Below are 15,564 nucleotides of genomic sequence, written 5' to 3' on the forward strand. Positions count from 1 at the left end.
ACTGCGGTCCTTCACCGTCCGGTCGGCCGCCTTCTCCACCTCTGCGAGCCTTGGGTAAGTTGAGCATCAGTCTTGGGGAGCGTTGACGGCTAGTTTGATCTTTGGCGGCTTTACCGTTCTGCCTCACGCTGCTCTGGGAATTCTTCTCTTCCTCAGCTGAGAATGTGAATTAATCCAATACGCTGATCACCCCAAAATATCCAGGGAGCCTGGAGACAATGGACATTTTATGGTCCAGTCAAGGTGAATTGTGGGTTCCCATGCATTGGGGTGAAAGAACCAGGGATAGTTGTCTACTTATGTTTTGGGATACATGTGTCCCACATTAGCATGGTAGCCCATCGCACAAATCATTCAGGGTTGTTGGTGGGGGGGTAGAGTGGGGGTCCTGCGTTTCCACAACCTCAATGACTTCACCATCCATCTGGATGCTTCCTGTCCTTCCACTGGACTCTTTCGTGACCTCTGCGACTCTCTCATTCTCGATTCTCTCTGGCCCGACTCACTCTGCATGGCACACTCTGGATGTTCTGATCTCCTCAGACCTTCCCCTTTCGATCCCTCTCACCACTCCTCTCTCCTGGAGCGATATCTTTCTCCTTTCCTCCCAGCTCACCCTCTCTACCTCTCAAGTCAAGCCAACTCCAGCACTGCCACCTACCTTCTCTGTTATCTGACCCATGAAGCGTGGGTCAGTTGAGGCTTTCGCCGCCACTTTCTCCCCCCCCGCACCCCATTTTGGCTGACGCACATCCTGACACAGACTTTTCCGTGCTCCACTCTGCTATATCTGATACTCTCAATGTTCTTGCCCCTGTCATGAGTATCCGCCTGAAGGCCAAGTGCAGGGTAGCTGATAGGAAATGGCGTGCTTCCGGTACATCCTCTGACAAACTGGCCTGCTGCTTGCTCCAACTGCAATACCGGCTCTCTGTCCGCACCAAGAAGAGAGCCCACATTCAAGCCCGTGTCACTGCCGCATCTAACAACTCGGACGAACTCTTTAAAATCTGCAAGGAGCTGGCCAACCCTGCTGCAGTCGCTAACTCTCCTGTCCCCTCCCAGGCCATCTGCACTGCCTTGGCCTCTCATGTCATCTCTAAAACTCAGTCTCTCTCTCTCTTTCTCCTTCTCCTTCTCTTTCTCCTTCTCTTTCTCCTTCTCTTTCTCCTTCTCTTTCTCCTTCTCTTTCTCCTTCTCTTTCTCCCTCTCTTTCTCCCTCTCTTTCTCCCTCTCTTTCTCCCTCTCTTTCTCCCTCTCTTTCTCCTTCTCCAGAAGCACTCACTTGTGCACCCTCTCCTTAAGAAACCCTCTGCTGATCCTTCCTGCCCGGCTAACTATCGCCCAATCTCCATCACTCCTTTCCTGGGCAAACTCCTGCAAAAGCTGGCCATCTCCCAGCTTAATTTCCACACTGAATCTGTTGGTTGTCTCCATGATAATCAGTCTGGCTTCAGAGCTGCCAGAAGCACGGAAACTGCTCTCCTGAACATCTGTGAAGACCTGCTCTCTAACCTCAATTTCCAACACCCCCTGTGTCCTGATCTTACTTGAGCTCTCCTCTGCCTTTGACACTGTCAACCATGCCATCCTGCTCAACCGTCTCTGTGATAATCTGGGTATCACCAATCAGCCCCTGGCCTGGCTGACCTCCTTCCTCTCCAATCGACCCTCCGCGGTCCAACTTGGGTCCTTCATCTCCTCTCTCCACCTGTGGTGTTCCCCAGGTGTCTAACCTCTCTCTGTGGCTGTTCAACCAATATCTGCCACTTCTTGCCCACCGCATTGCCGACCTCTGCCCCAACTTTCAGTGCTATGCAGAGGACACTCAACTCATTTTCAGGCTCCCTTCCGCAACCTCTTCTACTTCGCTCATCTCCGACTGTCTGTCCGCCATCCAGGAGTGGTGTGCCGCCAATTATCTCTGCCTTAATGCCAGTAAGACCGAGATTCTCCTCATCGGCACACCTGTTCCCTCCTTTTGTGTCACTCTCTGGCCGGCCTCTCTTGACCCTCTTCCTGTTCCACCTGTGAGGCTAAAAACCTTGGGGTCATCTTCGACTCCCCACTTTCCTTCTCTCCTCACATCTCTGATGTCTCGAAGTCACACTAACAGCTGCATCTCCTCCAGAGATATTCTTCATTTCCTCTTTCCCCAGACACTCACTGTCTCCAGAGCTCTGGTTCTTTCTAGGCTTGACTACTGCAACAGCCTCTTTCTAAATCTGCCTGCTTCTACTCTCCACCCTCTGCAACTCATCCAAAACAGGACTGCAAGACTTCTCTTGACCTCAAGCCCAGGGATCGTATCTCTCAGGACTGAAATCTCTGCACTGGCTCCCACTGGCGGTGAGGATGAAGTTCAAAACCCTCTGCATTGTGCACAAGGCCTTCTGGGGCCTGGGAGCTCCATATCTTCAACTCTTTTCCTAAATATCTTCCTTCTCGAGCTCTTCGCTTATCCGCCTCCAACTCCCTCAGGGCCAGTCTCTTCTCCAAGCAGCGAGTTGGTGGTAGATCTTTCTTCTGCTGGGGCTTCCCTCTGGAACAGCTTCCCTGCCTCTCTGAAACTTGAGGAGAACCATCTCCTGTTCCGGAAGGACCTCAACACCTTCCTCTTTGCTTCTGCTTTCCTCCTCTCCCCTGCTGATCTCCTGGCTGAATCTGAAATTGCACTGGTTACCTTGCTACCCTCTGATCTTGGGCCCAGGGCCCCTCCCTGCCAGTTGCACACCTGCACTGCCCCCACCCTGGCAATCCTTGCACTTGGGGGCTGTTTCTGTATCCCTGTAGCCCCTACCAGCACTGACACCTGATGTCTGCACTTGCACTTGCCACCGGCATTTATTGTCTTATTTATATTACTGTTTGTTCCTATGTGCTGCATTGCCCACCCTCCTATTCCCCTGCACTCCCCCCAAACCCCCCCCCCCTTTCCCTGCACTTACGCGCGATATCAATGCCACCTGGCCTAGTAGGATCATTGTCTGTCTTCCCTGTTTCCCCTCCCTTACCTTGTCGTCCCTTGAAACATTTGTGTATAGGCGCGTTATAAATGCCATTTCATATCATATTTCATAACCAAAAAGAAGCAACTCTGCAATTATTCTTGGCTGTGAGGCTTGGTAGTACCATTGTATATTCAGCCAGGCTAAGCTTCTCCAGTGTCCTGGGGCCTAAATAATGCCCTCTGATTCCGAGAAATTTCAAGTGACCACTAGGATCCTAAATCTTCGCATAGTGTCCCTGAGTTTTGGGTAGTTTGACCTCTACAGTTAGGAGGTCTTACCTGTCAAATTAACTTAAATCTCACCTCTTGACAGACTCTCATTAAAATATGTCTATGCAATTTTACCATTGTACCGTTTAGCATTTCAGACTTAATTAAGATTTACTCTTAAGCCTGACACCCTCCCATAGGCCCCCAAACCGACTATACAATACTGTGGGAATAGAAATTTCAGGCTTATAAAATGTCAACAGTCATCAAACAGGTAGACTTTAGAATTCTGTCCATGATATTCAGTTCCATGAACACTAGTCCTTTCTAATGGCCGCCTCCAAGCACTCCACCAAGAGGCTGCTTCCAAGGACTCCACCAAGAGGGCAAATAGCAGAGGTGACAGGGGGAATCCCTAGTGAGTTTTTCCTACTAGGAAATGATGGGGCATCCGAGACCTATTCATACATTGCCTTAACCTTGTTGATTAAAAACCTTCCCCCAGAACTAACTTGTTCAGTACTGATTGTAGAAATGTTCACTCCACCCTATCAAAAGCCTCTCTAAATCCAATCTAATGAGAATGGAAGGGACCTTAGTTTTATGGTCCATATCAATCAGATTGATAACTTTAAAGACACTATCTGAGGCCTGTCTGTTAAAAACAAACGCACATTGCGCTTACCAGATTAACCTCAGTAGAAAGGTTTCTAATCTTTTTGCCAGATTCTTGGCTAAAATGCTGGCGTGCAAGTGGTGTGATAGGGCTGTAGGTCAGTATAAAGTGTGCAGGTGTTTAGGGAGCAGTGAAATAAGTGGCTCTCCCATCAAGTCAGACACCAGGCCTATCTGCTTTGCCAAATACAAAAGGGAAGTTCGAAACTTGACAAGGGATTGCAACAGTTTCTTATAAAACTGTGCAAAAACCCATATGAACGTGGAACCTTGCACATTATTCAATGATGAAATCGCCTTAGTTAGCTTAATGAAAGGAGTTATGTTGTGTGTCAAGGCATTTGCCTCCTCTTCAGAAAACCTGTGTAGGGTGACCCTGTCCAAAAATTGTGTTGTAGTTTGTTGATCAGTCTGGGGAAGAGAACAGTTGCCCAAAAAAAGACCCTGAATAATTCAAACTTCCCAGATTTTGATTATGGTCTTCCCCCTTAATAACTAGTTTTTATATAGCGCTTAGGGCTGTGAGTACTGGGCCATATTGGCTATAATTCTAGCTTTGAGTTTATACACTAATAGTCTGTATGCTTTGTTGCCAACCTCCTACTACCTCTTCATTTTATGGATTAAGTGTTCAGTTTTATTTATCTGAAGGGCTGATAGTTGATTTCTGGCTAGTTGCTGTCTGTAAGGTGTCTTCAAAACCTTTAGCCTATGCTCCAATTCAGAAATGTTCATACATTCTAAAAGGGTACTCTTTTTTTTTTTTTTTTTTTTCCTTATCTCTGGTTTTTCAGTCTGGCTGTGGAATTTTTCCTTCGATGGAATCCACTCCATTCAATCCCACCTCCTTTAAGAAAGTTCTGGTCATTTAATACCAAAGGATTTGGCTTCCAATTCCTTGACGGTGGTTCTCAGTATCCCACCCAACTTCGTAATGGACTGTGTTATTGTCTGATAACATTTTAGGCTTCATTGAAGGACATCCCTGTATCACCTAGAAGCCTCCAGCAACCATCAATGTGGACATAAGTTCCATGCACATGAGAAAGAAAACAAGAAATAATCCGGTTGTGCGTTGTCCATGCACCAGCAGTCTCTAACATCAATCTCTCTGAACACTTATGTAGCCCTGCTCTTTCAAGCCTTGGCGTGGAGCCTTTGTGCCTCCCCTATCCCATGTAAGGGTGGGACCATTTGCCAACTCCATGCCCACAGATCAGTTGCAAGCAGAAGGCCACTAGACAACCTGCAGACTATAAACTGTTAACCCTACCCTGCAACAGGAGAGGGACAACCCTCTGACTTACTACCTTTCTGAAATGGATACCGGAGTGGATTAATCTGGTCACAATGGGTGGCCCCTTTTTATTTCAAAACAAACATTATAACCTTTAACGCTACCCATTGATAGCACTTTTCTTTTTTTTTAATCCTACCCTGAAGTGATTTCACCTTCTAGGGATCTGCTCCGCCAGCCCACTCTCTGTGGACTCGGTCATGGGGGACCCTTACGGTGAACTGATGGGACAGACCTGTTCTACCCATCTGGCTCCTTATCTTGGTTGCTCTCTTGGAACCCTATTACACCTTTTCGCTCGACACTCACATTTCTAACCACTATCTAACCCCTATATACATACTTAAATAGATCTACATTAACACCTAAATAACTATATACATTTAAACAATACAAAATATACTTGCAAGTACATAAAAACTGTATACATTTACATGATTATATACACTAGATACATGGGTGTGACTGCTGCAGTCAGTCACCCCCTATGACTTTTAGTTTCTGCACAGTACCTCTGTAGATGGCCCTTGAGACGAGGACATACCACTCCTGCTTACAACGGGATGGCCTGCTCACCCTAGGTGCTGTGAGGGTCTCATGGAGGCAGTTCCTGCCCTCCCCGTTTCATTGGGGCTTGCCTTTTCCCAGGGTATTGTTTGTTTCCATGTCACCACTGCATCTCGAGGATGAGGGAGGTGTTACGCTCACCTGGTTCCCACAGGGGTGTAGATCGAATCCGGATAGCTGCGGCCTCCACCAGCGTGAAGCGTAGGGCAAAGATGACCGTCTGGACGGACCCCCTCAGTCTTGTAAGCTTGACTTGTAGAAATATTCTCCTGTAGATGAAGAAAGGTATTTAGCCCCGTGGGTGTGAATGCAGACCCCCCCTCCCTGCTCCCGTTCTCCCCACTTGCCACCTCCGATATTCCTGGTCAGTGTTCTCACCTTATATTTTTGATTGGTGACCTCTCCATCCTGCGTGGCATGCAGGGGTGCGTAGATACCAGTTACTTCACTGGTTTTAGGTGTTGGGGTTCTGGACGATTGAGTCCTGAGTTTGCCAAGTTTTTAAAGAGTTCAAAATGTCCAAAGTTCACCCTTGCACTCCCTGTTGATTTGCGGCGGCAAATGCTGTCTGGAGGTTGCTGGCGACGTTCAGGTAAGAGCCCGTATTACCCAAACTATCCTGTAAAGGTGCGTGAGAATTGCTCACTGTCTTTTCCTAGATGCGGCATATTGAAGGATAAAGCCTCCGGTGATAATCAGGTAAGTCTTGTAATATAAGTGATTGTCTTTTTAGTCTCTTTAGGCTCGCCTTGCTTTTTTGTGTTTTTTCCCCAGGTGTTGCAGATCACCGAAAAAGTGACGGAGGCAGCGCCGAGTCGGAGATGCTGTGGGCTGATGAAAATGGAGCGGCGCTTTAGCTGGGATGTGACGCGTGCCGGAAGAATGTCCCTTCAGGCTCGGAGTGATGCAGGATCCGAAATCAGGTGAGGAATCAGATTAAAGTCTGTAATCTAACCTCTTCTTCTATTTTCCTTTCTCTCCTAGGGGCCCCGTGTTCGAGGCGGGCGTGGCAGAAGGCTGGAAGCAGGTCTGCTGACACGGTGAGCGTCACGCTGCTAAATGCAGAATAACGCGAAGCGTGTGTTGAAGATCGGGTGTGGTTTAAATAGCTTTGAAAGTAGTCCCAGGTAAGAAGTCCCTAGAAACACACCCGAGTGAAAAGTAGTCCTTATGGAAAAAATAGTCCCTCCAGGTCTCACGTTGATCTGGATGCATGTGCAGCATGGTCTGCCTGAGTGAAAAGTAGTCCTTATGGAAAAAATAGTCCCTCCAGGTCTCACGTTGGCCTGGATGCATGTGCAGCATTGTCTGCCTGAGGTAAGTGATGACTATGAGCCTGGCGCCTCAGGCGCCAGGACTGATTTCTACTATGAGCCTGGCGCCTAAGGCGCCAGGACTGAACCTAGACAGCCCCTAGCCGGGGCTTCTGAGGTTTAAACAGATGTCCGGATGCCTGCCTCCGGGGCGAATGGGCTTGGTCCAGCTACCCGGGGGTAGGCATCATGACAGCACTCCCTCACCCCACCCCCTGACCCCAACGCCCCCCCCCCCCCCCCCTAAGGTTGTTTTTCCTCAGGGCCCTGGTTTGTCTGGGAAGTTCCGATGAAATTTCTTCACTAATCGAGGTGCATGGACGTGGTCACAGGGTTCCCATGACCTTTCCTGTGGTCCGTAACCTTTCCAATCGATTAAATAAAAAAGTTTAGATTTAACCATTTTAGAGTCCAGAATATCTTTTACCTCGAATTCAGGTTCTCCATCTATTAGGATGGGGTCAGGTGGCTTGGCTAATCTTGTTCCGGGTTGAACTGGTTTTAGAAGTGAAACATGGAAGACGGGATGGATCCGCATACTAGAGGGCAATTCTAATTTAACTGCTACCGGGTTAATACTTTTTTTAATGGTGTAAGGCCCCAAATATCTAGGATTAAAAGTTCGAGTCCCTTTTAGGGGTATGTGTCTGGTTGCCAGCCAAACTTGATCTCCAATCTGATAATGGGGAGTGTCACTCCTATGCTGATGGGCATTCTTCTTGTATTTCTCCTTTGCTTTTTTCAAATGTTCAGTTGCTTCCTTAAAGGCTTGAGTAATAGTAGAATGCAGATAGGTCACTGCTGGCATTTCCAAGTGTTGTGGTGAATCAAGTTCTGAGGTTCGAGGATGATGACCATAAATGGTATAAAAGGGGCTTTGTCCGGTTCCAGAATGTACTGAGTTATTGTATGCGTATTCGGCAATCCATAATATATCCTTCCAATTGCCCTCGGTCTGATGTAACATGCAACGTAGGTATTGTTCCAGAGTCTGGTTGGTCCTTTCCATCTGACCATCGGTCTGGGGATGGTGACTAGTAGATAACCTCACGTAGATTTGCGCTAGTTGGCAACATTTCTTCCAGAATTGCGAAATGAATTGACTACCTCGATCTGACACCAATACAGAAGGAAAACCATGTACTCGAATGATGTTTTCAAGGAATTCCTTGGCCAAAAGTGAAGCGGAAGGTAATCCCTTTAAAGGAATAAAGTGAGACATTGTGGAAAAAAGGTCAACAACTACTAGAATTGTGTTAAACCCATTACATGGAGGTAGATCTGTAATAAAGTCTAGGGACAAAGTGTGCCAAGGTGTAGGCGGAATAGCCAAAGGCTGTAAAAGACCGGCTGGTTTCTTCTTTTGGCTTTTGTTTTGGGCGCAGATCCCACAAGACAACACAAGTGACTTTGTCCTTTCGTCAGGTGGGCCACCAGAATTGTCTTTTAACTTTAGCTTCAGTCTTGGCAATACCTGGGTGTCCTTCCATCAAAGCGTCATGATAATTGGAGTTTACCAGTTCTTGCAGTTACTTGTGTGGTAAAAACAGACGCCCTTGATAGTAGGGTAACTCATTAATGACTGAATAATCTGGGCCTCTTTTGTTCCAGTCCTGCAGGGCTGTTGAATCGAAAAGTTGTTAAATCTTTAAATTAATATCTTCCAAAGTCTGTAAACTAGTTACGCCGAGGATTCTTTGTTCTGGAATTATGGGTACTGGTTCTGGGTTCGAAAATGTTTCTCCCATTCCTATTCGGGATAAGGCATCTGCCTTACCATTCTTGCAACCAGGTCGATAAGTAATCACGAAATCGAATTCGGCGAAGAATAGCGCCCATCGGAGTTGACGGGATGATTGGGCCTTGGCTGTTTTTAAATACTGCAGGTTCCCCATGGTCAGTGATTACTGTGATGGTGTGCCTAGCACCCAGAAGGCAATGTCTCCAAGCTTTGAAGGCGGATTTGATGGCTAACAATTCTTTATCGGTAACCGCATAGTTTAATTCGGGGGCTGAAAACTTTCTGGACCAAAAGGCTACAGGATGAAGTTGACCAGTTTCGGGATCCTTCTGGGACAGGACAGCACCCATGGCTAAACTGGACGCATCTGTTTCGACTATGTATGGAAGTTCGGGACGTGGATGCTTCAAGACAGGTGCCGATGTGAATTTCGACTTCAACTCCTGGAAGGCTCTTTCAGCCTCCTCGGTCCACAAGAAACGTTTGTTTTTTCGCAAAAGTGCTGCGATGGGGTGTACAATCTGTGAGACGACTGGAATAAATCTGCGGTAGAAATTAGCAAATCCGAGCATGCTTTGTACTACTTTAACTGAATTGGGTGATGGCCATTTGAGGATTGCATCCACTTTTCGAGAGTCAATTCGGACTCCCTTTTGGAGTCAAGATAAATCCCAGGAACTCTACTTTCGTGGTATGAAAAACGCATTTTTCCAGTTTTGCAAATAACTTGTGCTGACATAGTTTCTGAAGGACTGCTCGAACGTGCTCAACATGCTCTGATTCTGAGGAAGAGTACACTAGAATGTCGTCAATGTAAACGACAACACAAACGTCGATGAGTTCACGAAGGAGATCGTTCATAAAATACTGGAAGGCTGCTGGTGCATTGCGCAACCCGAAGGGCATCACCTGATATTCGAACAATCCGTATTTGGTGCGGAAGGCAGTTTTCCATTCGTCACCCTTTACACGTACCAAATGATATGCCCCTCTGAGATCTAATTTAGTGTAAATGCAAGCATCCTTTACCTGGTCTAGGAACTCGGGGATCAAAGGTAATGGGTATCGGTTCTTTACAGTAATCTGGTTTAATGCGCGGTAGTCTTTACATGTTCTGAGGTCACCTTCCTTTTTCGGTACGAAGAACAAAGCTGAGGAAACGGGGGACTTGGATGGACGAATGAAACCATTAGCAAGGTATTGGTCTAGATATTGTCGTAGGTGCAGATTCTCGGGTTCCGTGAGGGCGTAGATTCTGCTGCATGGGGGTTGTGCACCGGGGATGAGGTCGATTTGACAATCGTATGATCTGTGTGGCGGTAAGGTATTTGCCTGTTCTTTTTGGAAAACATCCTGGAATTCTTGGTATTCCTGAGGTAACTGCACGACTGGAGTAGTGACTGTGGCCAGGCCTTTGTTCAAGGGTTTTTACGGGTAGCAGGTGTGTGCACAATCCGGGAAGGTTATTCTCTTCTCTCGCCAATCAATACAAGGATGTGTTTCTAACCAAGGTATCCTCAGTATTATTTGGAACTGTGGCGCTTTGATTAAGTCAAACACAATAGTCTTTCGATGCCCATCCTGACCCAGCAATGTCATCTCTGTAGTGGAATGAGTTACAGGCCCTGAGGCAATTTCTGTTACATCGACTGTGGTGACGACATCCGGAGCGGTCTTTTTTCAGAGAGATAGTCATCCTAAAAGCCAATTTATGGTCCATATAGTTTCCTACGGCCCGCTATCGATATATGCCCTTGCTGCGTGCATACGTGATGGGAGTCTAGGATCAATGAGGACCATTGGTATGATTAGATGCGAGGTCTGAGTGTCCTTCAAGATCGGCAAGCGGACCTCTACGCTTGTCGGGCGTGGTTGTTTCCCGATTCAGGCTCTGTTTGATTTCTAACAGCTACTCCGGCTACCTTCTTGGATGGTTTAATTGGGCAATCTCTTAGAAAATGTCCTGAAACCCCACAATAAAGGCACAATTGCATTTGTCGTCTTCTTTCTCTTTCTTTTTGCGTTAAGGGTCCCTTAACCCCCCCGATCTGCATGGGTTCTGATCTGTCGGTTCCTTTGGAGGTAACATGTGGTTTGACCAGAACTCGATTCTCGAATTTAGCTCGATCAGCCTTTCGATTCTGGAGTCGGTGGTCTAACTGGACTACTAAGTCTATATATTCGGTGCAATCCTGGGGTGGGTTCACCACTTGGGCCAAAACATCTTTGAGTTCACCCCGAAGCCCACGATGAAATAAAGTAATTCTTTTCTCCTCTGGCCAACCGGTTTCTACCACTAACCTGTTGAAGGTTGCAATATAGGTTAACAGATTCTGAGTGCCTTGTCGTAGGGATAAAAGTTTGTTAACCAGGGCCTGACCCTGCGAATGCCTGGCAAATAGCTTTTCCATACTCAATTGAAAACCTTGAAAATCCCGAAGAAGAGGGTCATCCTGGTTGACCAGCGGGATTGACCAATCTGCTGCGCTGCCACTAAGGTACGACAGTACAAAGGCTACTTTGGCTTGGTCGTTACGGAAGGCTCCTGGTCTGCATAGGAAGTGCAAGCGGCACTGGTTCATGAACACAGCGAACCTTTTCAGGTCCCCAGCAAAACATTTGGGTGGAGCTAGAGGAATGCTCCCTGGGAGAACCACTTGCACAGGATTGCTCGAAGAGACAGGATTTGGATTCCCTCCGAGTCCAGGTAATGGTGTTTGGCCGGCTTGGCTTTGCAGCAGTTGTCTAGCAAGATCATCAGTGCGTTCCTTTGACAAAATAAGTTCTCTCCTGAGGGCATTAGTCTCTTGACGTGCAGAGTGCACCTCTGCCCTAAGTTCTCCTAACAGTTGGGCTAGTTAGTTGGTCGGTTTCAGAATTTTCCATAACGCCCGGGTGTTTTTTTTTAGGTAGACTTCGCGTTCTGGTACGCTCATCTGGTTCCCACAGGGGCGTAGATCGAACCCGGACAGCTGCGGCCTCCACCAGCGTGAAGCGTAGGGCAAAGATAACTGTCTGGACGGACCCCCTCAGTCTTGTAAGCTTGACTCGTAGAAATATTCTCCTGTAGATGGAGAAAGGTATTTAGCCCCGTGGGTGTGAATGCAGACCCCCCCCCCCCCTCCCTGCTCCCGTTCTCCCCACTTGCCACCTCCGATATTCCTGGTCGGTGTTCTCGCCTTATATTTTTGATTGGTGAGCTCTCCATCCTGCGTGGCATGCAGGGGCGCGTAGATACCAGTTACTTCACTGGTTTTAGGTGTTGGGGTTCTGGACGATTATTGAGTCCTGAGTTTGCCAAGTTTTTAAAGAGTTCAAAATGTCCAACGGTCACTCTTGCACTCCCTGTATATTTGCAGCGGCAAATTCTGTCTGGAGGTTGCTGGCGACGTTCAGGTAAGAGTCTGTATTACCCAAACTATCCTGTAAAGGTGCGTGAGAATTGCTCACTGTCTTTTCCTTTTTTCCTAGATGCGGTGTATTGAAGGATAAAGCCTCCGGTGATAATCAGGTAAGTCTTGTAATGAAAGGGATTGTCTTTTTAGTCTCTTTAGGCTCACCTTGCTTTTTTGTGTTTTTTCCCCAGGTGTTGCAGATCACCGAAAAAGTGACGGAGGCAGCGCTGAGTCGGAGATGCTGTGGGCTGATGAAGATGGAGCGGCGCTGTAGCTGGGATGCGACGCGTGCCGGAAGAATGTCCCTTCAGGCTCGGAGTGATGCAGGATCCGAAATCAGGTGAGGAATCAGATTAAAGTCTGTAATCTAACCTCTTCTTCTATTTTCCTTTCTCTCCTAGGGGCTCCGTGTTCGAGGCGGGCGTGGAAGAAGGCTGGAAGCAGGTTTGCTGACACGGTGAGCGTCACGCTGCTAAATGCAGAATAACGCGAAGCTTGTGTTGAAGATCGGGCGTGGTTTAAATAGCTTTGAAAGTAGTCCCAGGTAAGAAGTCCCTAGTGTTAGGGAGAATTCTCTCTTTAGGCTAAATTTCCTAACCTAGTGAGTCCCCCAGCAGCTTTGCTGGATTTCTGGAGTTTGTTTTTTTCCTCCTGCCAAGAGTGAGACTCTTTTACTCCCACTCTTGGACATGATTTATGGTGTTCCTTTGACTGTTAATGTGTTTTATGGGTTATGGGGTCCTTTACTCCATAGGGTCTCATGTGTTTTTATTGTGTGTTACACAGCACCCTCCGTGCAGTAACACAGGGGTGTCATAGTGACCCCCCACCATAGACTCCATACCCTGGGACTGACTACTGTCTCCCAGGGCATGTAAAGTCACCATTGGCTTTACTAGTCCCAAATTATTAACAGAAACCAGTACAAACCATCATATTGTGGACGTACTGGTCGGGGCAATTCGATTGCCCCGGGGTCTGTTAGTCGAGGGGGCACGTCTCTGTCCCCCCTGATGGAGTTTTGGCTGGTGGCAGTGGAAACTACTTTTTATATTCAACCGCAAATATTTTCTTATGGGATTTTCCCATTGTTCGAGGCTACCAACTTTATTTAATTCTCATAGCCTCGAACATACCGCCGGTTTATTTATTTAATATTAATTCGCCGGTTGGTATTTTTTGCTAGGACTCGATTCTAAAATGGCGTTTGTGTTCTCTTCTGTGACTCCAACCCAAGTCGAGCCCTTTGTTCCACTTTTTGGCAGGCTTCTCCACAGAAGCCTCCAAAAGTGGTGCCACTCTGGGTACCACAGAGGGTGTGGGAGGGGGTTTAGGCACCCTGGACTGAGTTACCTTGGTAACTCAAGTCGCACTCTTGTGTGATTGGCCCAAGTGGTGAGCCGGCCGGCTCACCACTTAGCATGTTTGATTGACAGCTAGGCTGAGTGAATGGGGGTATGCTGCATAAAAGCAGGGCTTTGGGGATTGGAACTTCAGAAGTCGCCACAGGACCTGGGAATCCGACGAGGGAGAAGCTGAGCCGACCTACCACGACGACACCACCGTTGGAGCCCTGCGGAACCGACTCACCACTTCCCGATGACAGAGAAGATCTCCCGGCGGGAGAGGCTTCTTCCCCTGACTGGTGGGCACAACCAGTTTTACCTTCCTTCTTCGCACCCCAGACCGGTTTGTGGTCGAACTGCCCGTGCCAAGCACCCCGGCGGCCGGATAGCCACTCGCCACTGAACCGCGAATCAACGGACCGCTCCTTGTACCTGAGAAACTCTGCGGCTGGTTTCTTCCCTGGCAGTGCAATGGACTCCTGTCTTCCTCCCCGACGAGATCCTCTCTTCCCCCGGACGAAGCACAGACTTGCATCCGCTGCCAGGAACAACTGCCCCCGCTGGAGTCTTCTCACCACTTTAAGGTACCGTGTCCGCCAGTCCTCCCTTTCTAAAGATTGCTACAAGGTAATAATAACCCCTTAACCTTCTGGACTGGGCTGGCCGCCTTGACCCTCTAACTGGTCCCTTTCTTTGGTCCAACTTCTTTTTGAACCATTACAAGACTTTTGTGCACTGCAACCGTGTGACCTTGGACACATTTCGTTTGATCCCCTGAAAGTGGATCCGGCCTATTGAACTCTAACTTCACGGTTTTACTTTGCCTTCCTCCCTTGTTATGTTCTTGTAAAAGTGTTGGGATCTGTTTCAATTTATTCTCTGCTTTTCTCTCCCTTTTAAAAACGAACTATTAGAGTGCCATCTACGTTAAGCGCTCACCGCTGTCTGAAAATAAGTGGGGCTTTACTTAAGACTTGTCTAATATTCTTTTAAGGGAGTGTATATCTTTTAGTGACCGTGTTTTTGAATTGCTTACTATTAGTGCCTGTGTGTTTTTCTAGATGTGGTTTTAAATAAAAAATGATATCTCTTTTACACCAAGCCCTGGTCAGTGTTTACTTGTTCTGTTGTGTTCTCTTGACCTATTGTGAATACTCTGTATACTGCCTAACTCTTCTTGAGGAAAGTCTGACTGCTCAGCCACAGCTACCAAGTGAATCTGTGTGGTACAGACTGCTACCAAGTGGGTTTACTGTCAAACACTTGTAGTCTTAAATCTTTTTGCAGTGGTCCCAGAGGGAACTGCACAGGTTTCTGCCTAACACCTATAACCACACCCGAGTGAAAAGTAGTCCTTATGGAAAAAATAGTCCCTCCAGGTCTCACGTTGGCCTGGATGCATGTGCAGCATGGTCTGCCTGAGGTAAGTGATGACTATGAGCCTGGCGCCTAAGGCGCCAGGACTGAACCCAGATAGCCCCTAGCCGGGGCTTCTGAGGTTTAAACGGATGTCCGGATGCCTGCCTCTAGGGCGAATGGGCTTGGTCTAGCTGCCCGGGGGTAGGCATCATGACAGGAAGTTTCTTAACTATGCAGCCCCCCCCTTCCTTAGGAGGTGCTTCTTTCACTGCTCAGCAGCTCTACGCTCCAAGCGTTGGCCACGTTCTGGGGTTGGGGGCCGCCTGCCCACCCACTCACTCCATCCACCAGTGTTAGAGGCACTGGAGCTCTTCACCTGGGCCACACCTTCTGGACTTCTCTTCATGTAGGCCTACGCGCCTGTCTCCAGGCGGGCTGTTGCACTGGCACCCTCTTCACCTAGGCTGCTGGATCTTGACAGCGGCTAAACAAAAGGAAGATCTTTTATGAGTGTTGGAAAATCTTGACGTTTCCAGACCTGGCACCAGAAACAACAAAGAAGAGAAAAACATTGAAGGGTATTTAAACAAAAAAAGATTCTTCTGGGAAGGCAGGGGGTGACAGCAGCAGCGCATGATGCAGGCATCATAA

At 47.8% G+C, this 15,564-nt stretch overlaps 1 protein-coding gene across 1 annotated transcript in view; it reads left to right on the forward strand.

The window, feature by feature from the left end:
* MBD6 (methyl-CpG binding domain protein 6) overlaps positions 1 to 15,564 on the forward strand; it is a 489,030-nt gene that overhangs the window by 93,080 nt on the left and 380,386 nt on the right. The window lies entirely within an intron of this gene.

The sequence above is a fragment of the Ambystoma mexicanum genome, chromosome 3q, assembly GCF_040938575.1.
Source record: "Ambystoma mexicanum isolate Mex_15411 chromosome 3q, UKY_AmexF1_1, whole genome shotgun sequence".
Taxonomy (NCBI): Eukaryota; Metazoa; Chordata; class Amphibia; order Caudata; family Ambystomatidae; genus Ambystoma; species Ambystoma mexicanum.